This window comes from Chrysochloris asiatica, unplaced genomic scaffold (assembly GCF_000296735.1).
Source record: "Chrysochloris asiatica unplaced genomic scaffold, ChrAsi1.0 scaffold00345, whole genome shotgun sequence".
Lineage (NCBI taxonomy): Eukaryota > Metazoa > Chordata > Mammalia > Afrosoricida > Chrysochloridae > Chrysochloris > Chrysochloris asiatica.
The window spans coordinates 1,021,316-1,033,920 of record NW_006408863.1 but is presented as its reverse complement, the minus strand read 5'-3'; positions in this window follow the sequence as shown (position 1 = coordinate 1,033,920).

Below are 12,605 nucleotides of genomic sequence, written 5' to 3'. Positions count from 1 at the left end.
ATAGAACCCAGTTTCTCGGATGATTTGCTCAGCATACAGGTTGAATAAGCATGGTGAAAGAATACAACCTTGTTGTATAACTTTCTTAATTTTAAACCATTCAGTGTTCCCATGTTCTGTTTGAACAATTGCCTCTTGGTCCAGGTGTATGTAATCCTTGATCTTCATCAGTAAGTGCTTCAAGTCCCCTTTGATTCCAGCCAGCAAGGTTGTGTCATGTGCACATCACAGGTTATTAAGGAGTCTCCAGTCATATGGGTCTCACATAGTCCAGTTTCTCAAAGTATTTTCTCAGCATGCAGATTGTATAAGTATGGTGAAAGAATACAACCTGACACACATCCTTCCTGATTTTAAACCTCACAGAAGTTCCTTGTTCTGTTTGAACAACAGTCTCTTGTTCTACATGCAGGTTGTGTGTGAGTACAGTTAAGTAATCTGCAATTCCCATTCAGACGGCAGCTTTGAAAACCCCATGGACAGTTCTACTCTGCTACGTGGACTCCTGGTGTGGTGCTGTTGGATAATCACTAGACTCTAACCACAAGGTTGGTGGTTCAAGCCCATCAGTCACTGTTTGGAAACCCTATCCGGGGTCGCTATGAGTGGAAGTCAAGTTGAGGGAACAGCACAACCAATAATGAAGACAAACATATTTATTTTTACTTATGGACTCCTCATGTGGCACGGTAGGATCAGCACTGGACTGCGAACCACACAGCTGGCAATTCAAACCCACAAGTTTTTCCTTGGAAACTCTCTGTTGTTGTTTAGTGTCATGGAGACCATTCTGACTCATATCATCCCGTATAGGGTTTCTACGGAATGACTGATAAGTTTGAACTACTGACCTTGTGGTTCTAAGTGACCTTGAGATAGAGTGCTTATCTTCTGGTACCAGACCAGGAATCCTCTGAAACCCTGTGCAGGGTTGCTATGTGTCACAATGGACTCTAAGGCACTTAACCAACAACAAAAACTGTTGATATTTGTGGTAAGCACCTGGCTTTACCATTTCCCCTGATTGATGTTGGAATCACTGCAAAGCAAAGGGCGTGTTTGTTGCAGCTATTCTCAGACTGTTAGAAGGTTCTAACTGCATTTGCAGTAAATTGGTTGGTCATGGTCAACAGTGTACCTAAAGGTAGGGAGCATGAGATAAAGTGTTCTGTAAATCAAAGACTGTGGGATGAATTATACCCCATATCTAAATGATGACACAGAATCAGAATAGTAGCCAACCTCCTAATTTAATATCCTTTAGGATGTAATGGCATGTTTTGTTTAACGGGTAGGATTTAGGCAATCAGTGCACCATAAAGCATAAATTAGCATGATGTGAAGGCAAGCAAACACAAATATTTGTGCATCTTCTTGTATAATCAGGTGCAGTCAGACTTGGGAGGTGCTTTGCAGCTCCTGCCTGTTTTTAATTAAAAAGCACCAAATAGAATCATCATGTTTAGCATCGGAGGAAAACATTCCCAATGAAATCTGCCATCCAGCCTACTTATAAGACAACGATTGATTTCTCTTTAGAGTGGTAACACTGTAGACTTCGGTCATATGACTTATTGATGATTGCTGGCGAGCTCTTACACTATTGATAGGTTGACCTATGGAGGCCTAGACACCGTGCCGTGCCCCACTGCCCGGGACCTTATGCACATCTGGTTTCATTCAGCTCTCGAAATTCTCATTAGGGAAGGGTGGCAGGGAGTAAATCCTGATCCCCTAGGAAGTGAGCTAATTAGAGGTTGGGTTTACACCTTTCCATTCGTTTCATGGTCATCTTTGCACTTTTGTGATGGCCATTGAAAGCTGCCACCACCCCGTTGGTTTCTTGGGGCCTCATGGAGGCTGTGCTATATGCAGTGGTCTTGACATGGTCATTTGAGGCACAAGGTTGGTGAGGGCCCAGGCAGGCAGCCCCCAGGGGCTCAGTCAATCAATCACAATTCACACCAGGAAGTACTTCCTGCATTCTCAGCCTGGGGGCTCAGATCAGGGAGAGGGACTGGCAGACAGACCCCAGCAAAGCTCAGGATCTCCTTAGGAGCAGAGCCAACACTTTGGGGGAATCAGTGACAGACAGTGTCCTCTGAGCCCTGGGAACTGACACTCATGTCCCACCAGCCCCTGGTGCTCTTTAGGGTTTGATGTGAATGAAGTTTGAGACTGACAGATCCAGAGTCTTTCTGGTGATTTCCAGATATATCTTCACAGTTTGCAGCTCTCCCTCAGCCTTTTCTCCCCATACACTAGGATCACTTCCTCTTTCTGTCCCTACTCTCCGGGCTTCAATCCAGCTGCAATGTGTGGTCCTTCTCTCCACATCAATCACATCCTTCCTGGTCAAAACCCGGAGTGGCTCAGATCCTGGAGACTGTACTCTTGGGTGCATTGGAGCAATTTCTGGGTGTTTCTTGAGCTGTGATTGTATAGTCCAACAGTTTGCTGTTGTTTGTTTGTGAATTTGGTATTGTCTACTAGGCTGATGGCATCCTTGACTCCAGGAATCATTTCACACAATACTGTTCTCTGGTGTTTCTCACCATGCCTGCCAGGATTCATGCCAGGATAACCTGCCAAGTGTCTGACCCAGATCAGGGAAAGCAGACTGAGGAGGTGGTGGTGCAGAGCAATCCGAGTATTGGAAGCAATGAAGACGTGGCCATGCTTGGGGGAGGGGGCAGGGGGGGCATCCTCTCTCCAGAGAATGCTGATGACAGTGAGGAAGTGATGGCAAGGAGACGTAGTCTGTGGCCCTGACTTCTCTCTTTCCTTCCCTCATTGGAGTGCAAATAGGTCTCATATAAAAGAACACTTTATTAACAAGACTCAGAGTGAGCTGTTGTTGTTGTTAGGTACCATCGAGTCAGTACCGACCCATAGTGACCTTATGCACAGCAGAAAGAAACACTGCCTGATCCTGGGCCAACCACACTACTGTTGCCAGGCTTGAGTCCATTGATGCTGCCACTTGGCCAATCCATCTCGTTGGGGGTCTTCCTCTTTTTCTCTGACCCTCCACCTTACCAAACATGATATCCTGACAATATGTCTTAAGTATGAGAGTGCAAGTCTGGCCATCCTAGTCTCCAAGAAGCAATCTGGCTGCACTTCTTCCAACATGGATGTGTTTGTTCTTTTGGCAGCCCATGGAACTTTCAATATTCTCCTCCAACACTATAACTCAGATCATCAATTCTTCTATGGTCTTCCTTATCATAGTGAGTAAGACCCTATATTTTCTGTTCTCCATTACAGAAGGTCCCTGGTGTCTAGGAGAAGTGTCCCCACACCTCACTGACATTCCCAACACCCCACAACCCCCACACCCACAGAGCCTCCAGCTCCCCACAGACCCAACATGTCATAGGAAGAGAGAGCAAGACCACATATCTCTTGCTCTCCATTGGAGAAGGTCCCTGGTGTCCTAGCAAAAGCATCCCCCACACCCTACAGACTCCACAAGACACAGACTGTGCTCCACAGTTGGTGAGTTTCCCTGGAACCCTGGTGTGGAGCTGGGTCCCATTGCCGGATACCTGCTGCTTCTCCCACCAGCCAGTCCACACAGTCAGCTGGGAGCACACTGTGTGTCCAGTGTGTATGTGATGTGTGTGAGGGTACGTGGTATGTATGGTATCTGTGTGTATGAGGGTGTGTGGTATATGTGTAAATGTGTGTGATCTTTGGGTGTTGTGTATATGTTGCATGGTGCATTGTATATGTGATGTGTGCTGCATATATGTTCCATGTGAATATGTGATATGTGGATGTGTGTGATACATGCATATGAGGTGTGTGTTGCATGTATGTTCTGTGTGAATGTGTATGTGGATTATGTGATGCATGCATGTGTTTTGTGTATATGATAAGTGCATGTGAAGGTGCGGATGTGGTCATGGTGTGTGCACATGGTATGTGAATGTGGTATGTGCACATGGTGTGTGAATGTGGTATCTGTGTATTGTGTGCATGTGTGTATATGTGTGTTTTGTGCAAGAGTGTGTATATATATATATATATATGAGGGGCCTTGAATTTTTTTAATGTAAAATAGAATCAAAAGAAAATGCAAAGACTATATTTTGTGTGTGTGTGATATGTACACATATGATATGTGTATGCATGTGATATGTGTGCATATATGTGTGTTAAGTATAAATGTGGTGTGTGTGCATAATATACACAAACATGTGAATATGTGCATTTGTGGTGTTTGTATGTGTGGTATTCTGTATTTACATGTACATGTGAGCATGTCTGTGATATTGTATAGTGTTGTATGAATGTGTAGTGTGTGTGTTGTGTGTGTTGTGTATATGTGGTGTGTGTACATATCTGTATGGAGGGGGTGTGGTACATGTGTGTGTTTGGATGGGTGTTGTGTGTATGGTGTGCATGCATGATATGCGTGTGACGGTACATTGTGTGTATATCTGTGTTAGGGTATGTGGTATGTGAATGTATGTGTATGGTATGGTATACATGAGAGTATGTATATGTGTGCATACATGTTTGCTCTTTGTAAGGGTATGTATATGTACATGTTGTTGTTGTTGTGAAGTGACATCAAGTTAGTTCCGACCCATAGCGACCCTGTATAGGGGTACTGAGGAGCAACTGGTGAGCTTGAACCAATGACCTTGCAGTTCAAATGGCTTTGCAGTCTGGCACATTAACCTACAGTGCTATACTAGGACTCCTATATATGTACATTGTTGTTGTTAAGTGCTGTTGAGTCAATTCCAACCTATAGCAACCCTGTATAGGGTTTCTGAGGAGCAGCTGGTGAGCTTGAACTGCTGACATTGCAGTTCAAATGGCTTTTCAGTCTGGAGCATGAATCCATAGCGCCACAGAAGGATTCTATTGCCACATAGGAGGGCTCAAAAAGGTCATGGAAAATAGAATTAAAACATAATGGAATACATACATTTTTACATGTGTGATGTATATATATATTGCTATTGTTGTAAAGTGCTGCCAAATTGGTGCTGACCTGCAGAGACCCTGTATAGGGTTTCAGAGGAGCAGCTGATGGGCTTGAACTGCCAACCTCCTGGTTCACAGTCCAGTGCTGATCTTATAGCATCATACCAGAAATTCACAATCAGGTACATGCACATAAACACACACCACAATGCACACATACACACCCATATACATGGCACACACCAGACACATACATGTTCCACATACCCACATGTATCACACACATATGTAGCACAGCACACATACTGAAAGTTGGAAATAGCAATATCTTGTGATCCAGCACTTCCTTTACTTGGTATTTCTCCACAAGAAATACAAGCCATAACACGAGTAGATATATGCACACCAATGTTCATAGCAGCACTATTTACAATAACAAAGAGATAGGGACAGCCCAAGTGCCCATCAATGGAAGAATGGATGAACAAACTCGGGTACATACACACAATGGAATATTATGCTATCTTGAAGAATAATAAGGAAGCTGTAAGCCACCACATAGCATGGATGAACCTTGAGGACATTATGCTGAGTGAAATTAGTCAGTCATAAAAGGACAAATATTGCATAAGACCATCATTGTAAAGGCTTAAGAAAAGATACCCACACTAAAAAGGGGGAAAATTCTTTGTCGATTACAGTGGGGGGTGGCAAGGGAACGGTAGATCACAGGGTAGTGGGTAGACACATCATAATTCTGGTATTGGGGAGGGCAATACAAAAGAAAGAGGAAGGAGTGGAAGAACAAGGTAGATAGGAAAACACTGAGACAGGTTTGCATGGGCTTAGTGGGACACAGGTAAATAGTGATGCATGCTCAACCTTGGGACAACAGGGGTCTGTGATACAGGGATCAAGGCATCATCTGAAAAGGGGAAATAATACTAAGATGCTTGACTGTCTTATGAATATTGGTTTCCCTTGCCTACTATTGTAAAATAGACATGTGAGTGGGAATAGAAAGGAATATCAGGAAACATGAATACAGAACGCTTGTGGGCCCGTCTTCAGCCTATAACTGATTGGAATACCTTAAAGGGGTTCTAGAACTTGTCCAGTGAAATAGGCTTCTTGTGGAGTCTTTATAATATATAGGACCTTAGGTGGAATCCTGATCTCCATCCAGAACTTTCTGAAGTGAGACGTTCCCACTTGAAAGGACAAGCAGACCAGCCTGGAGCAACTAGAGGAACAGAATATACTTCTTGAAAGAAAGATCAGCAGGAAAAATCCAAACAAAAATGGCCGTCGGATTGGCTACTACAAGAACAAGCAAATTGCTCGTTGGGGAGCTGCCAAGGCAAACAATCAAGTCCCTTCAGGACAACACCCCCTCCAAGACTGACACTCAAAGGGAACACATGAGCAGGCATGTGTTCCCTTTGAGGAAAACCATATACTGTTTCCCAGAGTGGTTGGCCATTTTGCAATCCCATCAGTAATATAGGAGGGTCCTAGTCTCTCCACATCTTCGACAGCATTTATTGGCCTCTTCTTTTTTGAACTTTGCTGTTATTACTGGTGTGAGATCGTATCTCATTGTTGTTTTGATTTGCATCTCTCAAATGGCCAGTGATCATGAACGGTTCTTCAGATGTTTGTTGGCTGCCCGGATGTCTTACTTGTTGAAGTGTCTGTTCAGGTTCTGTGCACATTTTAAAATTAGGTTATTTGTCTTTTTCTTGTAGACGTGTTATAGTTTCCTATGGTGGTAGTGGTGGTGGTGTGCTGTGGAGTCGGTTCTGACTCATAGCAACACTGTATAGGATTTCTGAGGCTGTAAATATTTATGGGAGCAGAAAGCCTCATCTTTCTCCTGTGGAATAGCTGGTAGTTTTGAATTGCTGACTTTGAGATTAGCAGCCCAATTTGTAACCACTACTCTACCAGAGTAATTTCCTACAGATTTTAGAAATTAGTTCCTTGTCTGATATGTCATTGCAAACAATTTTTCCCATTCGGTGGGCTCCCTTTTTACTCTTTTGGCTGGTGGGTTTGAACCTCCGACCTTGGGGTTTATCTTACAGCACCACACCAGGACTACGTACATGTATGTGTGGCAGGTGTGTATTTGCTGTATATGTGTATATGTATGTATATGTGTAGTGTGCTACGGATATTTGGATGATACGTGTGGCTGTGTGAGTGCATTGTGTTGTGTGTGGTATGTGTGTGTCTAGTGTGTGCTATGTATATGGGCAGGATATGTGTGCATGCGTGTGTGTCCCCTCACCAGAGCTCTCAGGGGTCGGCTTGGCAGACATGAGACTGTCTAGTGAGGTGGTAATTGTGTATGGGTGTGGAGCTGATCACCTTGCAGTGGGATGCTGTCTATCTGCACCTATATGCTCGGTGGATAAGACAGCTCTCAGCGACGGCACAGCGGAGCTGCAGCTCAGTCAGGACTGTATCTAAGGAAAATGAGTCTGAAGTGACTACACTAACCCTTCACAAAGATTCTGGCGCTCATTAAAACATTCAAGGGTGCCTTCACATTGCTGGAGTTTAAAGCCAGAGCATCCAGAGGGGCCTGGAATCTGGGTCTGTCCCGGTTAAGGAGTAGAGGGACCTGGAATCTAGGTCTGTCTCGGTTTAGGAGTAGAGCGTCATGCTCTTGTTCTGGACCAGTGCAGTCATTCTTGTAACTTCTTGTCAGCCTTTGTTTGTCAACCTTGTCAGTTTCTTGTTTACCTTTGCCTCAGCAACTCCCATCAGCTGGACCCACATTGAGAAGGACCCTGGAGAGAGAGATGTGAAAAATTTGTGTCATGATACAGTCCTTGCTCACATGCTAGGCACATGACTGCATCTGTTCTGTGAGTTGCTGAGGTGAGTAACTTGTGCAGGACCGACCATGGATAATTGGCCAGTACTTAAGAGAGAAGTGAAAGTTGTAGTTACAGGTAGGACTTCCTTCTTTCTCTCCAACTTCTTTCTCTAAACTCTTGCGACTTAATCACATCATAGATTAACTTTCTCCGCTCCTGGCATGTCTCAGTCCCTAACTGTCACCCTCAGCACTGGTCAAAACTGTTGACTCCTTGATCTAATCCAGGTTCTGAGGACACATGTTGGGATTGTCTTGGTCATTGTGGTCACTACTACCACCATCAATATGACTGTGTCCAATCATGAAGAACTGTATTTTCATATCAAAGGCCATGAGATCAAGAGCAACTACTGGTCTTCTAGCAGGACTCTGCCATCATTTTGACGAAGTGCTCCCATGATCTGGGCTGTCTTTGATATACTTCGTAGCCCCAGTAAGACCTGAGCAGCACTAGGGTTTATAAGCAAGATCGATTCAGACTTTAATGCATGATTCCATCCATAGATGGAACTGAGCTCTTTACCTGTGCTGGGTGGTGTGAGAGAGAGTCCAGACTCATGAGCAAGAGACATTCTTTGGGAAAAGTAGCTCAGCTTCAGGCCCAGTGAATTTGGCTCTCCTTGGAATTTGCATAATACCTGGAACTAAACATGTTTGCCACTACCACTCAATTTCAACCTAAATGAGCTTGCTATTAGTTTCTGTCCACCAGCTTGGACTCTTGGAGACCTTACACTTAACAGAAGGAAATGTTGCCAGTCCTGTGCCAATGACTTTTCTCTCTTTTCATAACTAAAGAGACCTGGTGGTACAACGTGTAAATATTCAACTGGTAACCAAAAGATTAGAGGCTAGAATCCACCCAGTGACTCTGTGGGAGAAAACACAGGTGATGTCGCCTACAGGTGACAGCATAGAGAACCATAGGGGCCGTCCTACTCTGCCACGTGGGTTTTGGAATCAATTTGTTGGCACCCAGTTCATGAACTACTCATAAAGTACCTTATGTAAGGGATTTTGCCCGTCAGCCTGACGGTTTTCTTTGTGATCTAACGGCATTTGAACACTTTTCCAGGACAATATGTTCAAGTCTAAATTTTGATTTGAACTTTGAGGGACTATTCTGTGCCCTACTAACAGCTGTGGTATATGGATAAAGATCGGATCTCTTCTCTAATTGTTGCATTTGCAGTGGATTTTGTTACAAGGAGCCCTGGTTGTGTAGTGGGTTAAGCATTGGGCTGCTAACCACAGGTTGGTAGTTCAAACCCATCAAGTGCTCTACAGGAGAGAGGCAAGTCTGTCTGCTCCTGTAAAGACTGACAGGTTCCGAAAGCCTTAGGAACAGTTCTAGTCTGTCCTATGATCCTTGAGAGTCACACGGTACAGAGAGTGTGTGTGTGTTGATTTTTTTGTCGTTATGTATGCTGGATAAAGTGCTGCACCGCAAGGTCAGTATGAACCACAAGGTCCACAGTTCAAACTCACCAGCCGCTTTTCATTCTGTTGTGCATAGGGTCTCTTTGAGTCGGTACCAACTCCATGGCACCTAACAACAACAACAATGGCAGTTAACAAAAATAAACTATATATATAGTTGTTGTTGTTTATATATATATATATATATTTGTTGTTGTTGTTGTTAAGTGCCATCGAGTCAGTTCTGACCCACAGTGACATTGTGTAGGATTTCTGAGGAGTGGCTGGTGAGCTTGAACCATCGACCTTGTGGTTCAAACTGATTAACCCACAGCACCATGCCAGGACTCCTTACATATATTTATGTATATAATTATGTATGTGTATATACACACACACACACACACACACACACACACACACATAATTGAGCCAAATGCAAACCTGGTAGGAGCAGCGCTCTGGGTGAAGAGACAGCGCCCCGCCCTTCGAGCCCCACAAGGCTCACAGGATCACACTGAGCACCCTTCACAAATCACACTCTGCTCAGCTCGGGGGAGGGTGGAAATCCATTTTCCATTTGACAAGCCCAATGCATGAATAAACAATTTAAATGCAATTTAAATACTATTACGGGGTGAAGCATAATTAATTTAAAAATCATATTTAAGTGTTTTTTAGTTTGTGATCTCCTGGCTCATTTGATGTAAAAGGAGTCTCGCAGCGTCGTCCGCCTCGCTCCTTCTTTCCAAGGGTCTGCGTTGGTATTTCCGCTCCCTTTTCTAAACCAGGAGATTTTGTGTGGCGCCGTGATTACGTTGTAAACTATTTAAGAGCCCAGTTTACAAGCGCTTCCTGCAGAAACTCTGGGTTCTGACTCGCTTCTTTCCTGGAGCTCAAATCACATTGTCCCATTTCAGTGGTCACAATGCTCTCCCTCCCTGCCCACTCTGTCCCATGTTGTGGTTGTTGAGTGAGGTCCAGTCTGTTCTGTCTCATAACGATTCTGTATAGGTTTTCTGAGGAGCAGCGGGTGGTTTTGAACTGCTCACCTTGCAGTTAGCGCCCAGTGCTGACCCTACAGTGCCCCCTCTGTAGAAGTGTACCATGCAGCACCTACTCAGTTTGTTACTGTTCACCTAGATAGGAGTCCCCGTGTGGTGCTATAGGATAAACAATGGACCACTAATTGCGAGGTTGGTGATTCAAACCCACTAGCCACTCCTCAGAAATCCCATACAGGGTTGCTATGAATTGGAACCAACTCAACGGCACTTAACAGCAACAACAACACAGAAAAAACAAAACAAAAAACAAACCCTGTAGAAACTCTTAGTGTTTCATAGTGCAAAGAAGGTAAGAAGATAATGCTTCTCTTAGAAATGCTTCATTAGTAATGCTTTCAGTACCTTCTTTTACTGATGGGACACAACTTAATATAAGGACAAGAAGCTGCAAACATCCATTAATAATGCAAACATGGAATGTACGATGTGTGAACCTAAGAAAAGAAGAAGTTGTCAAAAATGAAATGGAACACATATACATCAATACCCTAGGCATTGTTATTGATGCTGTTAAATGCCATCGAGTTGGTTCCAACTCATAGTGATCCTGTATAGGGTTTCCAATGAGTGACTGGTGAGTTTGAACCACTGATCTTATGGAACAAACTATCCTTGTGGTCGAGTGCATATCCTTCAGTGCTACAGTGAGCTGAAATTGGCCATTTTGAATTTGACAATCACTAAGTTTACACTGCCTGGAATGACAAATTAAAGAGGAATGTCATTATATTCATCATAAAAAAGAACATTTAAAGATCTATGTTGAAATGTAATTCTCTCTGTGATAGCATAATATCCACACACCAATAATGAAGACCAGGTAATACTACTATTATTCAAATTTATGAACCAACCATTAAAATCAGTGATTATGAAATTGAAGAATTCTACCAACTTCTTCAGTCTGTACTGATTAAACATGCAATCAAGATGTATTGATAATTACTGGGGATTGGATGGCAAACGTCAGAAACAAAGAGAGAGGATCTGTATTTGGAAAATATGACCTTGGTGATAGAAATTATGTTGGAGAGCTCATGATAGAATTTCTTTTTAAAGTTTTTTTGTGTGTGAATTGAGTGATAGTTTATATAGGAGAACATCAGCTTTACATTCATTCTATTGTATTTAGTTTCATTGCAATGATTACAATCCCCTCCATGCAGCATCATCATTCAACAACATTTGCTTCCATTCATTCTGTTTTTTTTTTTTTTTTTTCCCTTCGGATGTACACTGAAGCACTCAGGAATATATATAGCCATTCAAACAACCAGAGGGTACAAGCCTTGCGGGGTGCAAGCCTGCTCCGTGGCCATCAGCACACAGCCCTTCTCCTTCCCTGAGTCAAGAGTCCCTAGCTGCTCTATCTCTCCATGTCATCATCTCTGCCTCCATCCCTGGCGTTACTGACTCTCTGAATAGGGTCCCACACTCTGCTCTTCTCCCTTAATGGTCCCGGGGTCCATAGCTCCTGGACTGCAAGATCAACCACTCCACTCCTTTTGTTACAAAATGCCTACCTTTACATTTACAACAATTGTAATTAATCCTGATAACAATTTATTCACTGTTGAACCACAAGAGTCTTATCCCCATCTTCTTTTACTAGCCGTATCCAGACAGGTTGGAAACCACTCAGTGGAGATTCTACCTTCCTCTGCACCCTCTGAAACTAAGCTCCCTTTTAAAAGCTTGTAAGCCAGTCACTTCGTGCCTTTGTAACACCCCCCTCCCCTCGCCATTTTGGGTAGCCAATGTCTAAGTTGCCTATCCCTGTCAACCCTGTGTACCAAGGGGGTGGGAATGATCCTCACTCTAAAGACTCGTTGCCTCTTTTGAGCTACTACATCCATAAGTATAGGCCAAGTTCATTAAATTGTAGTGGATTAATCTTTTTTCCCTCTTCTTTCTTCTCTAGTCAACTTCTGATCATCCAGCCATTGAAGCCAGATCAAAAGAGTACTTATCTGCAAGTATAGGTGTTCTTGTGCATCTCCCTTCACTTCATATCAGCTGGATGCTTCAGTCTTCACTTAAGTCCTCTGTGACCATGCCCCTGTCCCTGGGCCCAGGAGTCCCCAGGTCTCGCCATACTGTTTGCCAACCAGGTTTCAATTCAGGTTGATAGGAGTCTATTGAACGTAGTCGGACTTAGTCATAACTTCATTGCTGTCTTTACCCCCCCCACTTCCTCTTATTGGTAGACCAATGTTGGTCACCAGCAAGGCTGTATGCCTGCTCATGTATTCCCCTTGAGTCTTAGTCTTGGAAGGGTGCTTGCC